General features: G+C 43.2%; 1 protein-coding gene across 2 annotated transcripts in view; it reads left to right on the forward strand.

Annotated features, from left to right (window-relative positions):
- Positions 1-24086, forward strand: part of sbf2 (SET binding factor 2) — a 349247-nt gene that overhangs the window by 1137 nt on the left and 324024 nt on the right. The gene's annotated exons all lie outside the window — the stretch shown is intronic.

The following is a 24086-nucleotide window of genomic DNA, read 5'->3' on the forward strand; positions in this document are numbered from 1 at the left end:
AAAAAAACCCTCAAACTAACTAATGTTACTTAATTTGCTGTGTGTGGCATCTGTCACAGTGGTTAAAATGAGCAATTGGATTAATGTGTTTGGTTTAGTTCCCAAAAAACATTTGATTATTTTTATTTGGCTGTGGAATCTTTGTTTGAAGAATAAACATTTGAAGAATTCACAGTTCAAATATTGCATAGGAAAAAGATAAGTTAGTGTATATCTAGTAAAAAAAAAAACGTGATTTATTTTGCTCTGTTTCCAGCTGGGCAATCTAGGCAGCTTTTTAGGTTGCCAAGTGACAGTTTAGGTGGTCATTTAAGACGGCTTGCATGACACGTGCGATAATGTGCTCGGGCGAAGTGCGTAGTTACCAGTCGGAATTATGCTCAATGAAGCATTCACATATTATTTCTGCTTCAAATAAAGTCACAAACTAAACATATTCACCAATCAAGACATGATATATACCACAATGACATGCAGCAAAATTATAATACAGTATCTCAACTCTTTTTACACGTTGCAATGAATGCAATTTTTATTATTTCTTTCCACTTCCAAACAAGAATGTGGTTGGACTATTCAGCCTCAACCTCGGTGAGACCAAGCGCAGGCTTGGTGATTGCTTCACACAACACTTCCACTCTTCTTATTTCTTGTGGTGTGCACAGCCTAAAGTTGTAGGACAACTTGTTCTATTTGATCTTCCGTTTGTGCACGTCGAGTTGATTGCATTAGTTGAAACAGGGCGGACCACGTGAAGGTTGCAATCTTCCACCCCACACCTCCACTCTGTTCGCAATAACCAACCTGATCTCCCGGTGGCTCAGCACTTCAACTCCCCCGCCCATTCTGAATGACCTTTCTGTCTCGACCCAGTCTCGACCCTTCGCTCCATAAATGCTGCCTCACCCACTGATTTTCTCCAGCTTTTTTGTCTACCACCCATTCACACAAGTTCTGTTATCCCACTTTCCTCACCCACTCCCTACACATTAGGGGCAATTTGCCAGAGACAAGTTAACCTACAAAGCCAATGCGTCTTTGGGATGTGGGTGGAAACCCACACGCTTGCAGGGAGAATGTGCAAATTCAACACAGTGCTCGAGGACAGGATCGAACACAGATCTCTGGCGTGTGAGGCAGCAAGTCTACCAGCTGTGCCACTATATTTTGTTTTCCATCACACAAAATTATACGTTGATAACTTTGGTTACTTAAAAAAAAAAAACTATCCATTTTCAGTCTTAAATCTCTAAGTGACGCTATGTCCCCCTTTACAGCTATTGTATGCTTTAAGCTTTAAATCAGTTTAAGACTATGGGGCAGTACATTGGCCATAAAGTTGCTGCCTAAAAGTGCCAGAGACCTGGAATTGATCCTGAATATGGGTACTGTCTGTATGGAGTTTGCTCCTTTTCTCCATCGATCGCATGGGTTTTCTCCGGGTGCTCTTGTTTCCTTCCACATTCCAAAGGTGTGCGGAACCTTTTTCAGACTAAACACAAAACGTAATATTTTCCTTTTGTCCAGAGATTCTGTCTGACCTGTTGAGTTACTCCAGCTTTTTGTGTCTATCTTCAGTTTAAACCAGCATCTGTAGTTCCTTCCTACACACACGATACTGTACGATAGAACTTTATTAATCCAAGGAGGGAAATTGTGTGTGTATATTTATATATTCATATATAAATATACACTGTATTGTTTTCTCGTTTATAACATTGTTTACAGAGTACTATGTTTACATATTTTGTTGTGCTACTGCAAGTAAGGATTTCATTGTTCTAACTGGGACGTGAGAGAATAAAACACTCGACTCTTGACTTGAGGCGGGGGGGGGGGGGGGGGTCTACAGACAATATTTCTATGGCTTGGTTTTTGCTCTGATGTGCACTGTCAACTGTGAGACCTTTTATAAACAGGTGAGTGCCTTTCCAATCAACTTAATTTACCACTGGTGGACTCCAATCAAGTTGTAGAAACATCTGAAGGATAATCAATGGGAACAGGATGAACATAAGCTCAATTTTGAGTGTCATAGCAAAGGGTCTGAATACTTATGTAAATGTGATATTTCAGTTATTTATTTTTAATTACTTTGCAAACATTTCTAAACAACTGTTTTTGCATTTTCAATCTGGGGTATTGTGTGTAGATTGATGATTAAAAAAAAAGAATTTAATCCATTTTAAAATAAGTCTAACATAACAAAATGTGAAGGGGTCTAAATACTTTCTGAATGCACTGTACAGGGAAAGGTTGGGCAGGCAGGGACATTATTCCTTGGAGTGCAGGAGTTTGAGGGATGATCTTATAGAGGTGCATAAAATCATGAGGGGGATAGATAAAGTGAGTGCATGTTTTTTTTTTTAACACTGGATAAGGTAATCAAGAATTAGAAGGCAAAGGTTTAAGGCAAGAGGAGAAAGATTTAATGGGAATCTGAGGGGCAACTTTTTCACACAAGCATGGTGACTATGTGCAATGAGCTGCCAGAGGAAGTAGTTGACACAGGTACTATAACAACATTAAGACATTTGGATAGGAAAGGTATAGGGGGATATGGGACAAATGTGAGGAGTTGGGACTAGTGTTGATGGAGTATCTTGGTCGGCATTCCGTCCTGTATGACAGATTTATTGGAGATGGCCCATAAAATGCAAACAAAGCTGTTTTAACTTTTCATTTTAATGTTTTTCAGCAAGTCTGAAATCTTTCTAATATTCCTGTCAATTTGGGAATCAGAATGAATATATTTTTTGCTAATATTTAAAGTCTGCACCTGTTTTAGAAATTTATTACAGAGCAAAAGCAGAAAAATATACTGATTTCATTCTAGGGATCCCTGGAAAATGTTGAAGCAACTGCAATGTTTATTGTTATCCGATCTGCTTGCCCCCCCCCCCCCCCCCCCCCCCCTCCCTCCCCTTCTGGATTTGCATCCATTTCTCCCCTTCCCACTCTCCCGTCATCTTCCATCCATATTAGTTCCTCTGGCTTCACAATTCTCACATCTTTTATCCTTACCTCTGTATCTCACACTTTTTGTCATTGCATCTCTGGCCTACATCCAACCATCTGCCAATCAACCCCCCGCCCCTCATCTGTATCCACCTATCTATTGGCAGGCTTTGTCCTGTCCCCACTTATTTTCAGCTTTCTCCCTCCACCACCACCATAGTCGGTCTGAAGAACGGTCCTGACCTGTAACATTATCTATTCATGTTCTCCAGAGATGCGGCTTGATCTGCGGAGGTACTCCAGCACTCGGTGCATTTTATTGCAAACCAGCAACTGCAGTTTCTTGTGTCTCCATTCATTGTATCCTCTGTTTGAAGGGCATATGTGCTCTGCTAGATTTAGATGACAAGATTTTTATTGGACAAAGATCTTTAAATTTTCTGGAAATTAAATTGTTTTGTAATAGAAAATTATGTAAAATTAGTCATATGCAATACGATATTTGTTCTGTCTTGGAGGATGGTTTTGCATTTATTGTCCATCTTTTGGCTGTCTAATTATTTTACAACTAGTTTTTTAGTCGAGTACAAGGCACAGGGGAGCAGCTGGTAGAACTGCTGCCTCACAGCACTAGGGACCAGGGTTCGATTCTGAATATGTATGCTGGCTATGTGGAGTTTGTATGTTCTCCCTGTGACTGCGTGGATTTCCTCCAGGTGTTCTGTGTTTTTTTTTTCCACATCCCAAATATGTGTGGGTTTCTAGATTAATTGGCCTGCGTACAATACCCAATGTGTGTAATAGGGTGTAGATGTGAAATTGGGATAACATAGAATAAGTGTAAACGGGTGATCGATGGTCAGCATGGATTCATAGGGCTGAAGGTCCTGTTTCCATGCTGTATCTCTAAACTAAAGTAAACTGAAAAGTTTGTAAGGATGCAAAGCTGGTTAGCCACAAAAATAGGATGGTCAGTTTATAGTTTGCCAAGAAGTTCTGGAAAAAGGTCTTGAGGACAGGTGAGGCGGAGATTAACTTATATCAAAGTGATAGCAAGAGCAAAGTATGGAGGAGAGAAGGAACTGCCCAAGATCCAATACATACCACCTCAACTGTGAAACATGGTGGTGGGGGTGTTATAGCCTGGGCATGTATGACTGCTGAAGATATTACTTATCTTCTTTGATGATACAACTGCTGAATGTAGTAGCATAATGAATTCTGAAGTGTATAGACACATCCTATCTGCTCAAGTTCAAACAAATTCCTCAAAACTCATTAGCCGGCGGTTCATTCTACAGCAAGACAATGATCCCAAACGCACTGCTAAAGCAACAAAGGAATTTTTCAAAGCTAAAAAGTGGTCAATTCTTGAGTGGCTGTCAATCACCCGATCTGATCCCAATTGATTATGCCTTTTATATGCTGAAGAGAAAACTGAAGGGTACTAGCCCCCAAAACAAGCATAAGCTAAAGATGACTGCAATACACTCTGAGCGATTTCCTCTGGTTTTTAGTGTTTTTAGTTTAAAGATACAGCGTAGAAACAGGCCCTTCGGCCCACCGAGTCCTCACCGATCACCAGTGCACTAGTTCTATCCCACACATTAGCGGCGCAAGTCAAGATTGTTTTATTCTCTCACGTCCCAGTTAGAACAATTAAATCCTTACTTGCAGCAGCAGAACAGAATATGTAAACATAGTACTCTGTAAATAAATGTTACAAATGAGAAAACAAAACCGTGTATATTTATATGACTATTATATATATATATATATGTGTGTGTGTGTGTGTAATATATATATATATACCCACACACACACAAAAACAAAACTATATTTATATATGAATATATAAATATGAATATATAAATATACACACACAATTTCCCTCCTTGGATTAATAAAGTTCTATCGTATAGTGTGTGTAGGAAGGAACTGCAGATGCTGGTTTAAACTGAAGATAGACACAAATAGCTGGAGTAACTCAACAGGTCAGACAGAATCTCTGGACGAAAGGAAAATATTACGTTTGGGTTGGGTCTGAAAAAGATTCCTGCACACCTTTGGAATGTGGAAGGAAACAAGAGCACCCAGAGAAAACCCATGCGATCAAAGGGAATAGGAGCAAACGGCATACAGACAGCACCCATATTCAGGATCAACTCTGGTACTTTTAGGCAGCAACTTTATGGCCAATGTACTGCCCCATAGTCTTGAACTGAATTAGCTGTAGCTGTAAAGGGGGACATTGCATCACTTAGAGATTTAAGATTGAAAATGGATAGTTTATTTTTTGTTAGTAACCAAAGTTATCAATGTATAATTTTTTTATGTGTTGGAAAATAAAATATAGTGGCACAGCTGCCTCACACGCCAGAGATCTGTGTTCGAACCTGTCCACCGGGAGATCAAGTTGGTTACTGCGAACTGAGTGGAGGTGTTGTGTGAAGTGATCGCCAAGCCTGCGCTTGGTCTCACCGAGGTTGATCAAACGCTGAATATTCCAACCACATTTTTGTTTGGAAGTGGAAAGAAATAATAGTAATTGCATTCATTGCAACGTGTAGAAAGAGATGAGATCCTGTATTATAATTTTGCTGCATGTCATTGTGGTATATATCAAGTCCTGATTGGTGAATATGTTTAGTTTGTGACTTTATTTGAAGCTGAAATAATATGTGAATGCTTCATTGAGCATAATTCCGTAACTACGCACTTCGTCCGAGCACATTATTGCACGTGTCATGCAAGCCGTCTTAAATGACCACCTAAACTGTCATTTGGCAACCTAAAAAGCTGCCTTGGTGCCCGGCTGGAAACAGAGAAAATAAGTAGAGTGAGAGCCCTGTTATGCATAAATCTTACAGTACCAAAAGTTTTGCACTTTTCTAACCACTCCTCTGCACCCATCAAGACATGTCACTTTTCTGAATTTTGGTTTCATGGGCATTGATTATATCCTTGTGGTTCTTTTTTATGTGTGAATTTTGATGGTGGATGTCAGCAACTTGCACCACATCCTGCTTTGTGCACATCCAGTAGGGATCACCAAAAAAGAACTGGGAGCACTGACCAATTTAGCACTTGCAATAGGGCTCAGCGTTTGAAGAAGCATTTTTTGGACCAGCTATTTCTGCATAAATTTAACTTAATTATGCAGTTTGGGCATAATTCGCATCAAGTATGCTGGAATTCAAATTGAACAAGTGCATGACTGTCCAAGGAGAACTTATGCTTGTAGCAATCAAATGCTTTAGATAGCAAAAGCATATTTTGCTGTTCAATCTTAATCAGTTGCTGTGTTTGATTGCAATCAAAGTAGCAACATTTCTGTAAATAGGTTTTCCAAATATTAAATCTGGAATCTTAACCATTTTCTATCTCCTTTGGAAATATTAAACAGTAGTTATTGATTCTTCATTGGTTAGTTATGATTAGGCACAGTTTTCTGTTTGAAGTATCATAACATTTTCCAAAAGTAAAGGCTTCAATCGATTTTGTATTTTAACAAATTGAATGGAAATTGCCTTTTTTTAAATATGACTTTTCATGTGGGTTTTAGTAAATGTGCGGTAAATTATGTGCCAGATTATATCTGTGGTTTGGCTCTAGTGGTTTCCTATGCTAATTTCGTTTTTTTTGTTATAGAATGGGTAGAATCATTATATATTTAAATTTATGCTTGAAAACCAGTTCAAGAAATTGCTCATGAGCACAGTAAGCTGTGTTTGTGTGTTTCTCTACTGATACGGCGTCCTTTTTTTAAATCCTGGATCTGATCCCAAAACATATTGGAATCTAATAAACCTGGTTTTAACTCTACATATGCTGGTATAAGAGAGAACCTGAGCTTGGATGTAGGTGATGTTGGTTGTTGAATTGACTAAACTATAGGGGTAATATAGGATGGTGCAGTACACTCAATCCCAAGGGTCTTTACCCCATCATGTATGCCTGATTTGATTTTAATTCATGCAAGTGATTTCAGTTAAGGGTGAATTGCACATGTCACATTCACAGTCCCCATAGTCCACCTTTCGGAGGTTTTTCGTATAAAGTGGAGGAACTAATTGAAGACAGGTTGACATTTTTTTGGGGTAATGGGCCTGTCCCACTTAGGCGACTTTTTAGGCAACTGCAGGAGACTATGCAGTCACCACATGTTCGCCACATGTTCGCGGGTGGTTGCCGGGGAGTCGCCTTCATGGTCTTGAGGAGTTCCCACAATCTGGGAACTAGTTGTGGCCTCATTATGGTCGCCATGAATTTTTCAACATGTTGAAAAATTAGCGGCGACTAGAATGAAGCCACCATAGAGAGTAGCGAGAATTCTCGAGCCATAGGTGGGTTGCCAAGAGGTCCTAATGGGTTGCCTGGAGGTCGAAGGTTCTCGGAGGTTCTCGTAGGTTGTAGCTGGTGCTGACCGTAAGCAGTAGTTTTCAGAACCAAGGAGGACAAAGGACCGGTAATGTTAAATGTCTGCTGAACTTCACAGCCGTGTATCTCTGGCTTCTTAAAAGTTGTCTCCACTCCTTCTCCACTCCTTCTCCACTCCTTCTCTCCCCCCCCCCCCCTCTTTTAAAGGACTCGCCATACAGTGTGCTTTAGCCGTCTTTTTACAGCGTCAATCGTCCTGTTCATTGCGGTGTGTCTATTTCCCCTTGGCTTTGCACCGTGTGAATTTTTTGACAGCGCTCCCCCCGCTTGCCTGTCCCCCGCCTGCATAACGGAAAAATGGCCTAAGTGGGACAGGCCCATAACATATGTGGCACTGTTTCATTAATAAGTAAAAGTTCTTCAAACAAGAAAATTAGAAAGAAAGGTTTGAGGATGTTACGTTTGGTATTGGTTTATTGCCACTTTTTGTTTTGCCTGCTATCCAGTCAAATCATACCATACATGAGTACAATCTTGCCATACACAGTACAGCAGGTAGTGCAAGGAAACAAAAATCAGAGTGCACAAGAAGTTGTTACAGCAGTATAATGTTACAGCTACAGAGAAAGTGCAAGACCTGTGTGAGGTAGGTTTGGCAATTGGAACTACACTTAACTTTTGAAAGGACCATTCAATAAATTGATAACAATGTGGAGGAAGTGGTTTCTGAATCTTGTGGTACATGCTTTCAAGCTTTTGTATCTTCTGGCTGATGGGAGAGGGAGAAGAGGGAATGACCAGGGTGTAAGTGGTCTTTGATTATGTTAGCTGCTTTTCCAAGAAAGTGTGAAGTGTAGATGGAGTCTATTGGGGGAGGGGGGCTGGGTCATGTGCTGGATTAATCTGCATCTACAACTCTCTTTAATTTCTTGCAATCTTGGACAGAGTCACTTTTCCATACCAAATTTTGATGCATCCCAATAGTATGCTTTCCATGGTGCCTTCCTGAGGTGCCGCATGGCGGATGCCTTCCTGAAGTCTCGGCGGTTGAAGGGACACACTCGATGGGTCGACGTGACCGGGAACCAGTCCGAAGGCTTGGAGGCGGGTGGGATTTGTAACCCTTTGTAACTCATCAAACTGTGGGGGCTTGCCCAAAGGCTCGTCGGATAGTGTAATCGTGGGGGGGGGGGGGGGGGGGGGGAACAGGAGATATCAGATGCAAGGAGCAAGAGCTTGTAGGAGGGTGAACTAGGGTAATGCCTTCATGGTCGACTGCAGAAGGCACCCTGGGGAACGTTGCATCTGGGGAGGAGAGGGAGCAAGAGCGGAACTACTGCTCACAGAAGATATGCAGGTGAGGGATTCATCCATGACAGCCAGGGGAAACCACGTTCATTAAAGAATGAAATCCTCCTCATTGATGCAGATGCAGTGGAGATTGAGGAATTGAGTGTAGGGAATAGCATTTTTGCAAGAGGCAAGGTGAGCGGAAATTTAGTCAAGGTAACCGAGAGTCTTAATATTTCTGGATGGATATAGTCATACAGCATGGAAACAGACCCTTTGGCCCAACTTGCCCACGCCGATCCACATGCTTCATCTACATTAGTCCCACCTGCCTATGTTTGGCCCATATACCTTAAAAATTATCCCATATCCCTTAAAAACCATCCTATCCATGTCCCTGTCCAAATGTTTCTTAAACGTTGAAATAGTACCTGTCTCAGCTACCTCTTCCTGCAGCTCGTTTCATATACCTACTGCCCTTTGTGTAAAATAAAAAGTTGCCCCATCGGTTCCTGTTATATCTTTTCCCCCTCACCTCGCCTTAACTTACCTTAAACCTTACAGACTGTGCATTTACCCTATCTATTCCTCTCGTGATCTTATACACCACTATAAGATCACCCCTCATCCTCCTGTACTCCAAGGGATAAAGGTCTACCCTACTCAACCTCTCCCTACAGCTCAGGCCTTAGTTCTGGCAACATTCTCATGAATCTTCTCTGCACCCTTTCCAGCTTGACGACATCTTTCCAGTAACATTATGAGTAAAACTGAACACAATACTCTAAATGTGGTCTCACTAATATCTTGTACAACTGTAACATGACCTCCCAACTCTATACTCACCCTGACTGATGAAGGCCAATGGGCTGAAAGTTTTTTTGACCATGCTGTCTATCTGTGACGCCACTTTCAGGGAACTATGTACCTGCATTCCTAAATCCGCCTGCTCTATAACACTACCCAGAGCCCCACCATTCACTGTGTAGGTCCTGCCCTGGTTTGACTTCCCAAAATGCAACATCTGTATTGAACTTCATTAACTATTCCTTTTTTCACTTTTGTGCAGTATAGTGCATTATTTATCTGAATTACAGAAATAAGAATCATTTAAGATTTAATATTTTGAACATCGCAGTTGTGATATGGTGTTAGAGAAAGTATTTTAACATCAACTTTAATTGAGGGAACATCATGTCTCAGAGGAAACAATATGTTTCTACTGAAACTAGTAATTCTGTTCCGGAAATGATGACAGGAAGTTAATCCATTCCGTACTGCTTGAATGGCATCTTGTAATTTAAGAGAAATTTGTAGTGCAGAAGTTGTTGTTTCAGTCATTACATCTGTGTTGCATATAAAAGAGCTATTTTGATCAATCCCATTTCCCAGCTCTTGTTGCCCTCAATTAGGGCTCAGCTACCTAATTAATATTTTTTGTATTAGTCACTCTTTCAAACATTGAATTTGAGCTGTGACTTTTTGGGTGAGAACATTTCCTTGTAAAGTGTCCCTCAATCACTTCCATTTATTATCTATTTATTTACTCTTTGCTCTGGAAAATAGCTGCTCCTGAGATAATAAAAATGGCTAAGCCACTCAAAGATCTGTATTCAGACAACAATTATTCACCATACAGGCAACCATTTCTCCCCTCCCTCCCCCACCTCTCCCAAAACAATTGTGGAGCACGTTTGTGTATTTTAGCTCTCAATGTCATAGAATCTGTTAAAACATTTATCAGATCTGATAGGAACTCATTTATTCAAAACCATGAGCTTGTTCACGCAAATTTATTTTGTTGCAAGTCTATTTCTTTTCATCTTAACATCGCCCAAATGTGGGAAACTGTTCTTGATTCAGAAGGTTTTTGTAATTGTTGCCCTGAAGTAATTGAGATTGCCTTGCATATACTTTGCTCACCATCCAGGATGTGAAAGAAAGTTCTGTTTTTTAATTGTACAGTTTCAAGAAGTTATTTTGTTTTGGGGTCTTTAGACTTTAGAGATACAGCGCGCAAACAGGTCCTTCAACCCACCGAGACCATGCCGACCAGCAATCATCCCTTACACTAGCATTATTCTCCGCACTAGAAACAAATGACAATTTTTGCTGAAGCCAATTAACCAACAAACCCGTACATCTTTGGAGTGTGGGAGGAAACTATAGCACCCAGATAAAACAGATGCGGTCACAGGGAGAACGTACAATTGCGAATAAACATGAACCCGGGTCTCTGGTGCTGTAAGGCTGTAACTTTACCCCTGCACCACTGTGGCGGATCTATTATTTTATTAAAAACCGAGGAGCAAAAACAAATTATTTCTCTCTTGCATTTGATCGGCTTCAACTTTTATTTCACCAGTTTAGTTTAGAGATACAACTTGGAAACAGGCCCTTTGGCCCACTGAGTCTGCGCCAACCAGCGATCATCCGTACACTAGTTCTATCTTACACACTAGGGTCAATTTACAGAAGCCAATTAACCTACACGCCTGCACATCTTTGGAATGTGGGAGGAAACTGGAGCATCCAGAGAAAACTCACAGGGAGAATGTACAAACTTTGTACAGAGAGCATTTCTAGTCAGGATCGAACCCAGGTCTCTGGTGCTGTAAGGCAGCAACTCTTTATCACTGTGCCATTCTCGGTTGATTTTTCACTAAACTTGGTCAGAAGTGATTACTATCTTGATTGTAGCTTTGAATCCTTTATGTTGGGAATGTTGCCTATTTGACCACAATATTCACAGTTCACTATGTTCTCATTTGGAATGTTATTTCCCCACATCTGCAATAGCCCTCATCTTTAAGGCTATAAATGCCTGAAATTCTTGGACAGTCGAATGGAGTAGTTTTTGTAAGTGATAGCTCAAGAATCTATATAAGGAAATGCAGATGTTGGAATCAGTCTGACTGGAAACATTGCCAATCTACGTACTCCAGAGATGCTGCCTGATGTGCTGAGTTACTCCAGTACTTAGTGTTTTTCATTTCTGTATATTCAGTCCTGTGTAGTATTTTGGTTTTATGTAGAGCTTAACTTCAGTACAGAGAAAAGATAGGACTTTACGGCATTGTTTTGCTCCCTTTATTTATTTTTCAGGATGTGGCATTTCTGGCAATTGCAGCATTCATTGCCCATTCCTCGTTTCCTTGTAAAGATGGTGATGAGCTGCATTGTTTTCATATTCAAAGTGTTTACAATGTGGTACATGTTGCACTGAATAGTTGTGGGGAATAGTGTAGATTTATTAAGAGGGAGAGTGAATGGATATACGGGAGAATCGAGTAGCAATACCAGCTTATTGGATTAATTAGAGTGGAACTGACTCGAGGTAAGAAAATGGTGATTTGGATCAATGATTGAATTTGGATCAATTCTGTATGAGTTCTACAAAGATATCAAATCTAAATGAATGCTTCATTTTAATTAGATACAAGTCTACGGCAATTAAGTATTTAGCATAGCAAACTGCAGATGCTGGAAATCTAAAATAAAATAGAACAGACCATGCTGGAGATACCTAGCAGGGCTTGAAATTAACGGTTGCCCGGTTGCCAATGGCCACCTAAAGTCCCGCTGGGCAACCTAAAAGCCGTGTCATTTTGTCCGGCTTGCCAAGCACATCAATTCTGAGCGGGAACCCCTCTCTATCTCTCTCTCTCTCTCTCTCTCTCTCTGTCACTCTCCGTCTCCGCCAGCCATCCGTGTCTGGCCCGCCGGGTCTCCGCTCTCCGGCCGCTCCTCATCCGCCGGCACGTGTTGCCGCCTTGCACATGCGCACTGCCATGGCCAGCACATTTTCGGCTGCCATGCACATGCGCACTGCCACAGCCTGCACATTTTCCTCCTGCACATGCGCACTGCCACAGCCTGCACGTCCTCCTCCTGCACATGCGCACTGCTGCGGCCAGCACATCCTCTGCCTGCACATGCGCACAACCACGGCCAGCCCATCATCGGCCACCCTGCACATGCGCACTGCCACGCCAGACCCAACGCAGAATCACTCCCTGGAGCTGGAGTAACTCTTGCTTCTTGGTTTACTGGTCCTCCAAAAATATTCCAAATGGAATTTAAACTGGAGGTGGTGGAGGGTGAACTTAAGCAAAAAAGGTTTCTTGGGGAAAAAAAGAGCTACCTTAAATTTAGTTGCGTCTGGTTGGGTAACTATGGTAGGGTGAAGACTATACCATGCTTTAATTGTGCGGGGGAACTCCATGGAGTAGCCAGCATCTCTGGATAGAAGAAAGTCGATGACGTTTCGGGTAGATACCCTTTAGACTTCCTCTGGTTTTGGTGTTTTAAAAAGCTGGAGTAACTCAACAGGTCAGACAGAATCTCTGGACAAAAGGAAAATATTACGTTTTGGGTTGGGTCTGAAAAAGGTTCCTGCACACCTTTGGAATGTGGAAGGAAGCAAGCACCTGGAGAAAACCCATGCGATCAAAGGGAGAAGGAGCAAACTCCATACAGACAGCACCCATATTCGGGATCAATTCCGGGTCTCTGGCACTTTTAGGCAGCATCTTTATGGCAATGTACTGCCCCATAGTCTTGAACTGAATAAAAAATACAGTAGCTGTAAAGGGGGACATAGCGTGACTTAGAGATTTAAGACTGAAAATGGATAGTTTATTTTTTTTTACTAACCAAAGTTATCAACGTATAATTTTTTTTGGGTTTTAAACAAAATATAGTGGCACAGCTGGTAGACTTGCTGCCTCACACGCCAAGGATCTGTGTTTGATCCTGTCCTTGGGCACTGTCTGTTGAATTTGCCCATTCTCCTTGCAAGCGTGTGGGTTTCCTTCCACATCCCAAAGACGCATTGGCTTTGTAGGTTAACTTGTCTCTGTAAAATTGCCTCTAATGCGTAGGGAGTGGGTGAGGAAAGTGGAATAACAGAACTTGTGTGAATGGGTGGTAGACAAAAAAGCTGGAGAAAATCAGCGGGTGAGCCAGCAACTATGGAGCGAAGGAATAGGCGACGTTTCGGGTCGAGACCCTTCTTCAGACTGATGTCTGGTGGGGGGGGGGGGTGGAAGGATGAGGCGGAGAGAAAGGAAGAGGCGGAGACAGTAGGCTGTGGAAGAGCTGGGAATGGGAGGGGAAGGAGGGAGAAAGCAAGGACTACCTGAAATTGGAGAAGCCAATGTTCATACCACTCTGGTGTAAACTACCCAAGCAAAATATGAGGTGCTGTTCCTCCAATTTGCGGTGGGCCTCACTCTGGCCATGGAGGAGACCCACGACAGAAAGGTTGGATTCAGAATGGGAGAGGGAGTTGAAGTGCTGAGCCACTGGGAGATCTGGTTGGTTATTGCGATCTGAGTGGAGGTGTTGTGCGAAGCGATCGCCAAGCCTGCGCTTGGTGTCACTGAGGTTGATCATACGCTGAATAATCCAAGCACATTTTTGTTTGGAAGTGGAAAGAAATAATAGAAATTGCATTCATTGCAATGTGTAAAAAGAGTTGAGATACTGTTATTATAATTTTGCTGCATGTCATTGTGGTACATATCATGTCTTGATTGGTGAATATGTTTAGTTTGTGACTTTATTTGAAGCAGAAATAATATGTGAATGCTTCATTGAGCATTATTCCGGCTGGTAACTACGCACTTCGTCCGAGCACATTATCGCACGCGTCATGCAAGCCGTCTTAAATGACCACCTAAACTGTGATTTAGCAACCTTAAATGCTGCCTAGGTTGCCCGGCTGACAACAGAAAAAAAAGTTAAGTGAGAGCCCTGCCTAGTAAGTCAGACAGTAATTGGAGATGCCCAGCAGATCGGGAGAAAAACCCAAATTTAATTTTTCAATGGCACTTTATTGTCACATGTACCGAGGTACAATGAAATTCCTGTTTTGCATACAGTTCTGTACAAATATTACTATACATAAAGAACAATTTTAGTTAATTACAAGTGCATAGGATAGTACACTGGGACAGTATACAAGAGTCACCGTGTTTTGGTGCCATTTTTCATGATTCAAGTCTAAGTTATTATAAATGTAGTGTTCTTAACTTGGCCAAGTTAAGAACACTACATTTATAATAACTTAGACTTGAATCATGAAAAATTATTGTCCTCGAGCACGAAGGGGATGTCTGGGACAGGATGGAAAACATTGTTTTGATAACATAAGTAAAGTAAAATAAAGTATCCTTTATTGTCATTCAGACCTTTTGGTCTGAACAAAATTTCGTGCCTTGCAGTCATACATATAATAAAAATGACAAAAACACACAATAAACACAAATTTACCATCCACCACAGTGAGTTCACCAGGCACCTCCTCACTGTGATGAAAGGCAAGAGTCTTAAAGTCTTTGTCTCTTCCCTCCTTGTTCTCCCTCTGCGCCGAGGCGATCCAGGCTTCGGATGTTGTGACCACGCCGGGTGATGGTAAGTAAGTCAGTCCCGCGGCTGAATCCAAGTGCCGCGAATGGGCCGGTTCAAACTCCGCGGCCCGGGGTGGTTGAAGCTGCCGAAGCTGCCGCCCTCCAGTCCAGCGGACGAAGCTGTTGTTGCGGGAGCTCTGGAAAAACAGGTCACCAACCTGTAACCTGCGAGCTCCCGACGATGTCATCCGAGCAGCCGAGCATCTGAAGTCGGGTCCGCAGCCGGAACGCAGCCACATCTCTGGGGTCGGGTCGCCGCTGCCGCCGGAACGCCGCCACAACTCCGGGGTCGGGACGCCGCCGCCACCCCCGGAACGCCGCTACTGCTCCGAGGTTGGGTCGTTGTTGCCGCCAGAACGCTGCCACAGACCCGAGGCCGCCAGCTCCGTCATTAGGCCTCGGCGCAGACGGAGACGAGGGATACGACAAGAAAAGTCGCATCCCCTCGAAGGAAGAGACCAAAAACATCTCTCCCCCCCCCCCCCCTCCCCCTCCCCACCCCACACACACATACACAACCTAATAAACCAAAATTAACTAAAACAGGACAAAAGAACAACAAATCAAAAAAAGAAAAAACAGATGGACTGCAGGCGAGCCACAGCTTTTGGTGCTGTCTAGGAGGGAAAGTCATGCTTTTTAAAATGTAGCTGATCTGTGTTGAAGAGTGCAAAAGCAGGAAGATGAATGATGGTAGTGGCGAGAAGTTTCAAAATTAAAAACATACTCTAACGCCGAGTTGAATGCTGGAAATACTCAGCAGCTCAGCAGATCAGGTAGTGTGGAGAGGAAACTGAAGTTATGTTACCACTAATTGATTCTGTCAGAACTAGTGAGTTCTTTGAACTTGTTGAATTCGGTATTGAATGCAGAGGGCTGCAACATCCTTGATGGAAAATGATGCTCTCCCTTGATCTTATTGGATTTTGATGCAATGGCATAGGAGGCTAAAGATGTAGTATGGAGAATTGAAGTACTGGAATGTCATGGTCAATGTGGATTGAATGGAGGTGTTTAGCAAAATATTCCACACGGAGAGTGGTGAATCTGTGGAATTCTCTGCCACAGAAGGTAGTTGAGGCCAGTTCATTAGCTATATTTAAGAGGGAGTTAGATGTGGCCCTTATGGCTAAAGGGATCGGGGGTATGGAGAGAAGGCAGGTACGGGATACTGAGTTGGATGATCAGCCATGATCATATTGAATGGCGGTGCAGGCTCGAAGGGCTGAATGGCCTACTCCTGCACCTAATTTCTATGTTTCTATTCACCCAAGCTGCATTTTAGTTTCACCAGTGCAAGGAGTTTGTCAGTTACTTCATCGTGGTTTTGTAGGTTAATTGGATGGTATAATATTGACCCGAGTGCATAGGGAGTGAACGAGAAAGTGGGATAACATAGAACTAGTATGATTGGGTGATTGATGGTCGGTGTGAGCTGGGTGGATAGAAGCGCTTGTTTCCATGCTGCATCTCTAAACTAAACTGGAAGGTGTCGTCGTGTACCTGGATGGTGGGAAAGAAACTGGTAAAATCAGAGATTTGCCTCTCCTGTATTTGCATAGGTAGGTGTTGTGAGAAGAGGAGTGTTTGGCAGAGAGTGAATCGTGGAGGCTACCGTCCCTTTGGAGTGATGAAAGGGAGCGGTCTTGTGGCATCTCTTTGTAGATGGTGAATATGGAAATCAAATCAAATTGCAGATGCTGGGACCTGAAAAGAAAAAACAAAACTCAGCCAGTCAAGCAACATTTATAGAAGTCAGTAAATTATCTTGTTCAGCGAAAGGGTCATTGACCCAAAATGTTAACTTGTCTTGCTTTTCACTGATACCGCTTGACTGGCTAAGTACTTTTAGCATTTCTGTTTTTGTGGTGAATATGGAGACTGGTGCAGTGGAATTTGCGAAGAGAAACATTCTCTGCTGGCAGAAGAGGAATGAATGCAAAAGTTTTAAGATGGCAAGAAAGGATGAAGAAAGCCATGATTAAGGAAAAAGAAAATAATTCTGAAACACTGATGTAGAAAATTTAGTCTTGCCATCGGAACAAATGTGAATGATAGAGAATAAGAAATTGGGAGAGTGGAATGATGTGCTTATAGGAAGCTGCATGGGAGAGTGGGGTGGCAGCGGCAGAGTTGCTGCCTTATAGTGCCGGAGACTGGCTCAATCCTGACTATGGGTGCTGTCTGTATGGGGTTTGTGCGTTCTCCCTGTGACGATGTGAGGTTTCTCTTTGAGTGCTCCATTTCCTCCCATATTGTACGTTAATCGACTTTTGTAAATTGTCCCTTATGTGTAGGATGCAAAACTGGGAGAACATAGAACTAGTGTAAGGGTGATCGTGGGTCAAAGAGCCTGTTTCCACACTGTATCTCTAAACTAACTTAAATTAAAAAGGTGTGATCGCAATTATTATGAGATTCTGTGAGCTTGCAAAGGATATAGGTTGCTAATGTACTTCCTGATGAAGAGTCAGTAGTAGAGGAATGGAAGCATATGGACCCTGAGAAAGTGAGAGCCAAATGGAAATTAGCAGCAAAGGAAACTACATTTTAAAATTTGGTATGAGTGCAAGATTTGGTACCAATGCAATTCTCAATATTGTATTGGTGAGGTGTCCTAAAATGTGGCAAAATAGCAAGTAGAAATAGATTTATACTACCTTAAATGTAATTGTAGCTCGACTGTGGGGGATTTGCTATCATTGCCCTTCTCAGAGTATCTAAATCTCTGCACTCTTTCCAGCTTAACAACATCTTTCCTACAGCAGGGTGACCAAAACTTAACACAATATTGCAAATGTGGCCTCACCAACGTCTTGAACAACTGCAACCTAATTTCCCAACTTCTATACTCTCTTCTGCCCATAGTAAAATCGGAATTCCCTTGCACACCTGTAGAGGGCATTGCTGTTGAGAGTAACCACAGTAATTCTGACATATTGCTTCGAATTTCCTACCAAACATGTATGGATGAACTTTTATGTGGACTGCAGCAGTTCAAGTGAAAGGCTCATAATCATCTTGACAGTAACTAGAGATAGGCAGTAAATGTTGATCTTGCTTATAGTTTGCGCAGTCTAGAAATAAATTAGAAAAACGACTATCGTAAGCTCTCTTAAATTGGATGAGGCAGTTTAATGCGTTCTGGTCCATGTTATGCTGACCAATGGGGCATGTATGTGTGAAACGTTTGGCAAAGTGATAGTTGGGAACAAGAAGGAAGATGATCAGTGAACAGGGATTTACTGGGTGTGATTGGGAAAGATGACTGGCAGTTTAGGTGCAGTTATCAATACTTTTGGAGGAAGACTATTATAGACAGAGGGAGCAGTTTGGAAAGTTTTATACTGGGAATGTATGGCAGTCATAAGTGATGTACGGGTTTGGGGGGGGAAGGTGAAGAAGGAAGGGAAGATTTATTCACTTTGTGGGCAGTGGCCACTGAGTGATGGATGTGGGGAGAAGGTTAAAAAGGGGTATGGCAGGTGCGAGGGCAAGGGCATTTATGTTTGCATCCTTCGGTATGCTTGTAGTCAATGCATTCTCATATGCTCATTTTGGGAAATATGCCCATTGTTTTTAAAGGGAAATATGACCGTTGTTTTTAAAGAGCATAATTCTGCAGGAAGTATTTTTCCTACCTTGTGTTTATAGGGAGGTTTGTAACATGGATATGAAGTGCTTTTCAAGTTTCCCTTTATTATTTAAGTTGGATAGGAGCGTAAATTTATTGGTCTGTAAATCCAACATAAATATTAATGTCGAGGTGAAATTTTATTTATCGGTTTCGTGATGTGCCAGGGCAAGTGAAATTGAAGATGATCAAGTCGAATGCGTCGTGAGGAGACATGATGTGGAAAACAAATGCGTGATTTGGTTAATATTCTTAGGTGCCAATTGCAGTCTTCCAAAATGCAAAAGCTTTATAGGAGAAATATCAAAGTTAATCACTCCCTTTATTTATTTAAGTACATTATGAATGACTTTTCCTCTTTATTTGTGTAAAAACAAGAATGAACTAAAGTCAAGATGACCTTGCCCAAGGAGTTTCGGGCTTGATATCTTCAAGCTGGATTGCTCATGAGATGGCTACTAATTCTGGAATTTGTGTCAATACCATTAATCTTGGCGCTTTGCTGTGAATGCGCCATAAATTTGCTATAACTTCTGCAAAGCACATTTTATTTCTTGACAAATCATGTCATTTTATTTTCTGAACTTAGTGTTTAAGTGAAGATGCATTTCATTGGTTAATTTTATTTTCGCCACTTTAGAATAAAGTTGGTTTCCTACTTTGTATGATTACATGGCACGTGCGTTATCATCAATTGTTAACCCTTACCAACTGTTTGCTCATCTCGAATTAAGTGAATGTTCGAACGTTAATTGCAAATGAGTGATGCGCCATTTATCTCTTAATTGGAAGTGTCCATTTATCCACACAGTGATTCTACACCCTAATCCATCATAGGTAATATCAGACTATTTATTGTGGTTATAGTCAATTTATTTATTTTCCTCTGTTCCAAATCCATTTAAATTGTAGATTTGTTCTTTGTGTGGGAAAAGGATGTCCTTGCAACAATCCAAAGATAATTTTACAACTTGTTATCTTTACCAGTCACACTCGCTTTTGTATACCAACAACTGTCCCACATACTTCTACGTTTTTTTCTCAGATGTTTATTTACCATGTTGGACAATCATTAATTGAGTAATACAGCATGGAAACAGGCCCTTTGCCCCAACGGGCCCATACAGACTAAGATATAATAGCCCTGGTAGCGTTTCCCACATACTTCTAACCCTTTCCTATCCATGTACTTGTCCAAATGGCTTTTAAATGTTGTTATAGTACCTGCTTCTCCTGGCAGGTCATTCCATATACCCACCACACTCTGTGTAAAAAGTTGCACCTCGGGTTCGTATAAAATCTTTCCCTTCTCAACTATGTCCTCTGGTTCTTCATTCACTACTCTGACTAAAAGACAGACACAAAAAGCTGGAATAACTCAGCGGGACAGGCAGCATCTCTGGAGGGAAGGATTGGATGACGTTCTGGGTCGAGACCCTTCTTCAGACTCTGACTAAAAGACTGTGCATTTACTCTATGTATTCCCCTCATTATCTTGTATAGCACCATACGATTACTCTTCATCCTCCTGTGCTCCAAGGAATAAAGTCCTAGCCTGTCCAACCTCTGTAGATCTATGGGAGAAGAGTTGAACAGGTACTTAGGATCTGTCTTCACTAAGGAAGACACAAACAATCTCCCAGATGAACTGGAGGATAGAGGATCTAAGGGGGTGAAAGAGGATCTTAGAGGAACTGAAATAAATTTTCATTAGGCGAGAAATAGTATTGGGTAGGCTAATGGGACTAAAGGATGAAAAATCCCCTGGGCCGGATGGTCTGCATCCCAGGGTCCTCAGTGAGATGGCTTTAGAAATAGTGGACGCATTTGTGACCATTTTCCAATGTTCAATAGATTCAGGATCAGTTCCTGTGAATTGGAGGATAGCTAATGTTATCGCACTTTTCAAGAAAGGAGCGAGAGAGAAAACGAGGAAATACAGACCAGTTAGCCTGACTTCGGTGGTGGGAAAGATGCTGAACTCAATTATTAAAGAGGTAATAATGGGGCATTTGGATAGCAGTAAAAGGATTAGTCCAAGTCAACATGGATTTATGAAAGGGAAATCATGCTTGACTAATCTTCTGGAATTTTTTGAGGATGTGACAAGTAAAATGGATGAAGGGGAGCCAATGGATGTAGTGTATCTAGACTTTCAGAAAGCCTTTGATAAGGTCCTGCACGGGAGACTGGTGACTAAAATTAGAGCACATGGTATTGGGGGTAGGGTGTTGACATGGATAGAAAATTGGTTGGCAGACAGGAAGCAAAGAGTAGGAGTGAACGGGTCCTTTTTCCGAATGGTAGGCAGTGGTGAGTGGAGTGCCGTAAGGCTCGGTGTTGGAGCCACAACTGTTTACCATATATATTAATGATTTGGAAGTGGGAATTAGGAGCAATACTAGCAAGTTTGCGGATGACACAAAGCTGGGTGGCAGTGTGAACTGTGAAGAGGATGTTAGGAGGTTGCAGGGTGACCTGGACAGGTTGAGTGCGTGGGCAGATGCGTGGCAGATGCAGTATAATATAGATAAATGTGAGGTTATCCACTATGGCGGCAAAAACAAGGGGGCTGATTATTATCTCAATGGGGTTAGGTTAGGTAAGGGGGAGGTGCAGCGAGACCTGGGTGTCCTTGTACACCAATCATTGAAAGTTGGCGTGCAGGTACAGCAGGCAGTGAAGAAAGCTAATGGAATGTTGGCCTTCATACCAAGAGGATTTCAGTATAGGAGTAAAGAGGTTCTTCTGCAGTTGTACAGGGCTCTGATAAGACCACATCTGGAGTATTGTGTACAGTTTTGGTCTCCTAATTTGAGGAAGGACATCCTTGTGATTGAGGCAGTGCTGCGTAGGTTCACAAGATTGATCCCTGGGATGGCGGAACTGTCATATGAGGAAAGATTGAGGAGACTAGGCTTGTCTTTAGTTTATAGTACCAGCTTCTCCTGGCAGGTCATTCCATATACCCACCACACTGTGTGTGTAAAAAGTTGCAAAATAAAAAGTGTCTTCTAACGCCGTCAACGCCTACAACGTGACGGATCGCATGAATGGGACAAAACAACGGGTAAGTCGGCTATTTTACATATAATCTTGCTTCTTGGGATGGCTTTAATCAAATTTTACGTTGCGAAAATGTGATTTGGGCCCCATACGAACCGGCAGTGTTTTTCCTGCTGATATGGGGTTCAAATTCACCGCAAATGCAACATTCCAATCGATCGCGTGCCAGAAAAACCCACTCGCAAGATGATTTCAATGCTCTTTTTTTTTTGGACAATCATGTCATAAGAGCATCTAAATCGTCTATATTTTGTGTTATTGTCTACCCATAGTCTATATTTTTATACTAAGTTTTAGTCCCATGTATTGTGCAAAAAAAAAAAATTGATTATATTGAGTGTGTGGAGCGATAGTCCCGAAATGAAGGCGAGGAGCCAGGTGCTTCGGGAGGTATTTTTAATAGTGTCCTTTTTGTCACCAGAGGAGTCTGCAAGAGGAAGATAGCACCTAAACCCTTGCCTTTTATCCCTCTAGCTAAGGGCCGCCTCTAGACTCAACTATTCCCGTGCTGAGGGGTTTGATAATGGGAATGGCCTGACCCTTGGGAGCCGCCACAGGGTCCCCCCCCCCCCCCCAGAACCGGAGGCACGAAACGCACCGGCGGGCGTACAACCCGACCAGACCGTGTACGGAAATCAGCCGACCGAGGGGCTGGCGGAGGGACATGTGGAGGGACAGGTGGAATGACCGGCGGAGGGAGCCGCAAAGAGGGGCGATCTCGCGGCCGAGGTTGGGCAACCAGCATTGTCTCAACAATGTCCAGATGTGCCGGCTTTAACCGGTCATTCGACACGGCCTATGGCCAGCCCCCCATGTCCAACACAAAGGTCGTCTGCCCGTGTTCCAGCACCTGGAATGGGCCCTCATATGACCTCTGGAGTGGCGTCCAGTGGGCATCACGGCGCAGGAAAATGTAGGCGCAGTCCCAGAGGGCTGATGGCACGTGCGGGCGAAATGTCCCATTGCGGGACGTCAGGACGGGCACGAGCCTGCTCGCTCGCAAAGACGCTTCAGAGTGGATGAAGGCGTTCCCTGCTGACCCGGCGCTGACGGCACGAACTCCCCGGGCACCATGAGTGGCAACCCGTAAACGAGCTCCGCTGAGGATGAGGCCAAGTCCTCCTGAGGAGCAGTCCGGATGCCCAGCAAGAGCCACGGCAGTTAGTCCATCCAGTCCGGGCCGGAGATTCGCGCCTTCAGCGCTGCCTTGAGCTGCCGGTGGAACCTCTCCACCAGGCCATTTGCTTGCGGGTGATAGGCCGTGGTGTGGTGCAGCCGCACACCCAACAAGTGAACCATGGCCGACCACAGCTTGGAGGTGAATTGTGGCCCCCGGTACGAGGAGATGTGCACCGGCACCCCAAAGCGAGCAATCCAGTACGCAGACAGCGCACGTAGCCGTTGACGTATCGGGCAGTGGTATGGCCTCCGGCCACCGCGTGAAGCGGTCCACCATCGTGAAGAGGTGGGTGATACGGCGGGTGAGGCCCCACAATGTCCACGTGGAGATGGTCGAAACGCCGGTGAGGTAGACCGAACTCCTGGAGGGGCGCCCGGACATGGCGTTGGATCTTCACCGTCTGACACGGAATGCAGGTGCAAGCCCTGTGGCCAACCTGCTTGCGCAGACCGTGCCACATGAAATGAGTGGCCACTAGTGCCGTCGTCGCCCGGATGGATGGGTGAGCCAGCCCGTGGATAACGTCGAAAACCCTCCGGTGCCAGGCGGCAGGAACGATGGGGCGCAGTTGACCGGACGAAACATCGCACAGGCTCATTGCCCCTCCAGGACTGATGATGGACATCCTCGAGGCGAAGGCCGGAGATGGCAGTCCGGTAGGCAGGCATCTCACCGTCCGTGAGCTGCGCCTCTGCCTGGGCAGAATAGTCAATCCCGGGCGCCACCTTGAACACGGCGTCGATGGCGGGGCGGGACAATGCGTCGGCCACCCAGTTCTCTTTCCCCTCGATGTAGTGGATGGAGGTGGTCTACTCTGAGATGTAAGCCAACTGCCGCTGCTGTCGTGCGGACCGGGGTCGGAAACCTTTGCCAGGGCGAATGTGAGCGACTTGTGGTCTGTGTATATAAAGAATTTTCAAGGCAGTCTGGGTGTTTATTACTATTTCCGTCACAACGGTCAATTTTGTAATTGACTACAATTAGGTAATTAACTAATTATATGCTTTAATTTCAGGTCATCCAAGTAAGATGTTTTATATTTGTTTCAGAATGCTTCAATCTATAATAACTGAACATTTCATTCAGTTCTCTTAATTTTTAAGAAAGTTATGGGCTTTTGACTGTCCTCGATCACAGCCTTTGTGTTAAGCCAATGCAAAAGCAA

This window comes from Amblyraja radiata, chromosome 20 (assembly GCF_010909765.2).
Source record: "Amblyraja radiata isolate CabotCenter1 chromosome 20, sAmbRad1.1.pri, whole genome shotgun sequence".
Taxonomy (NCBI): domain Eukaryota; kingdom Metazoa; phylum Chordata; class Chondrichthyes; order Rajiformes; family Rajidae; genus Amblyraja; species Amblyraja radiata.